This window comes from Glycine max, chromosome 16 (genome assembly GCF_000004515.6).
Source record: "Glycine max cultivar Williams 82 chromosome 16, Glycine_max_v4.0, whole genome shotgun sequence".
Lineage (NCBI taxonomy): Eukaryota > Viridiplantae > Streptophyta > Magnoliopsida > Fabales > Fabaceae > Glycine > Glycine max.
The window spans coordinates 29053437-29055759 of record NC_038252.2 but is presented as its reverse complement, the minus strand read 5'-3'; the positions used below and the strand labels follow the sequence as shown (position 1 = coordinate 29055759).

At 32.6% G+C, this 2323-nt stretch overlaps 1 long non-coding RNA gene across 1 annotated transcript; it reads left to right on the top strand.

Moving 5' to 3' along the window:
• The first annotated feature begins 381 nt into the window (after positions 1-381).
• Positions 382-1250, top strand: LOC102665733 (uncharacterized). Its single transcript, XR_418845.3, has 3 exons — positions 382-457; positions 716-858; positions 994-1250. It is a non-coding gene; the product is annotated as an uncharacterized lncRNA (long non-coding RNA).
• Positions 1251-2323: the final 1073 nt, after the last annotated feature.

Here is a 2323-nt window from a genome sequence, read left to right as displayed (position 1 = left end):
AGATACTTGTGTGAGCAACGTAATCAACTTCATGATTGGAGGGTTTGGAATTTCTTTGTTGGGGACAAGCTCGTGTGGCGACATGCATGCTGCTGATTCTAGATATAAAAGAGACCCTACATTAAGTTTGGAGATAATCATTAACACATTTGATAACAAAAATGATACCATATACTTTTGAAAACCACAACAATCAGTTTGAAGACCTAGAAAGATTCTCTCCCCCTTAGTGCATAGGATATGGACATGTTACTATTACAACATATAAATACCTACTTAATTAAATTAAATGAAGTATGTGTATTGTTCCTAAACAGGTTTAGGTACTGAATATATATAGATCAGGAACTTGATCAAAATTATATGCATATGATTCAATTAGTGTATTCTTCCTTACACACACAACCTGACCATGGCTTCACAAATCTGCAAGTCGTGGGGAAGGACACTAGGAATGGTATGTATGGGACACAACCATAGGTCATACATATGTTCTTTTTGGAAACCTCTTTTTTAAGGGTTTGGTTCGATTGCAGTTCTAATCTTAACAAACATTGGGCCCGGAGATTGTCACAACTTGTTTATTCCAACTTCTTTTTCTGTTGTTGATTTTATATCTTTTTTATAATCATCTTACCCTTGATCAATTAGATTACACAAGCTAGGAGATGGTTCATGCTTACTCATTTAATTGGTGCATTATTGTACTTCACAGAATGATCCAAACTAACTGGGGCATTATTGTACCTCACGCATGACCTACAAGTTTTGTGGTGAGAAAAATTAAATTACATTATTATGGAATGAATGTGGATGACAAGAGTAGCAGGACAACACTATATCAGAGAGTGTATATAGGTATGACACAAATATATATTCATTACACAGCATTTGTACTGTTCATTAATGTCGATAAAATGCATTTGAATAAGGTTTATATATCTATATTTATAGTCTGGCCTCCTAAACTTATTCGTTATAAAATGTTTTCAGGAAACATGGTCACAGGCAACATTAATTTATTTGACTTTTTTTTTTGTGTGTGTGGGGGGAGATTCAAATGCTGTTGAAGATTTTCTAGGTTATATTGGAGTTGAAGTTCAGATAACAACTTCCCATCAGTATTTTTTGGGGCACCTTTGGAAGATTATCATAGGGAAACAGCGTTTCAAAGTAAGAAGAACTATGGATATTAAGGCATGAGTTCAAGTTCTTCTCTTTGTTTTATCCACATATATGATTAGTCATGTAATAAGCTGGATTTCATAAAATAATAGTATATAAGAGTATACTAAAGTATGGTGTTTTTATATACGTCTTAGATCGTTCTTTTCTCTTTATACCTAAGTGTTATAATTTCTAATTTTTTTAACAAAAGTAATAGCTGAACAATTTCTATATTTTTAACCAAATACTTTTTACTCTACTTTTCTAACGAGTATCCTTGAGTACTCGTTATCAAGCGACCCTTAACTTTAAAGAAGAGATTACAGACTAAATAACTAATCGACAAGGCACTAACTAATTAGTTGTATTTTAGTTAAGTTGGCATAAACTTTAGCAAGTCAAAGTTCCGAACAGAGGCCTTTAAGCTTGATTTATAATGGGGGCATTGACAAATGACTAACCCACCACACCAGTATTTAATTATGACGTTTTATGACACTACCAGTCATGCATGCATAATGTAATTGCAATTTTCAAAACCAGCCATTAAAGTTGTAGAATTTTAGGTAAGCTTTCAATACAAAGGTGCTGATAATTGGTCTTGAAATGAAAGTTAATTACTAGAACTACCTGTAAGATTCTCGAGTGCGCTATTGTTTTCACAAAGTTTTCTTCCTTCATTAGTTTGTGTTATTAACTATACTTATTGGTATTAATTTCCTTTGAATAGAAAGAATTATCTTCTATTTTCTCTTTGGTTATATATCCATTATTAGAAGACAAAGTCAAGTGGTATCTGTTGCTTTAGGCATTTGGATTTGGTCTTTACCTAGCTAGATAGAGAAGTGAAGTCAGCAAAAAGGGCCACTTTCTGGTTCCTAAAGCATTCTGATGATGGCAAAGCTTGGTTAATTAACATCATATACAGGAACCCTACAGTCAAGGAAATTTCTGTAGCACACATGGCGTCCTTTGACTAGTCACCTTTCAATATATACAGAACACATGGAAAAGCTTGTCACTTGTGCCTACCCAAAATATATATTATTTCATTCATTCATCAGGTTTTATATAAATTTATAATATACATGAAACTACATACTACAAAATCCACCATAATTAATAAATGACTGAATTTTTTAATCATACTGATTGA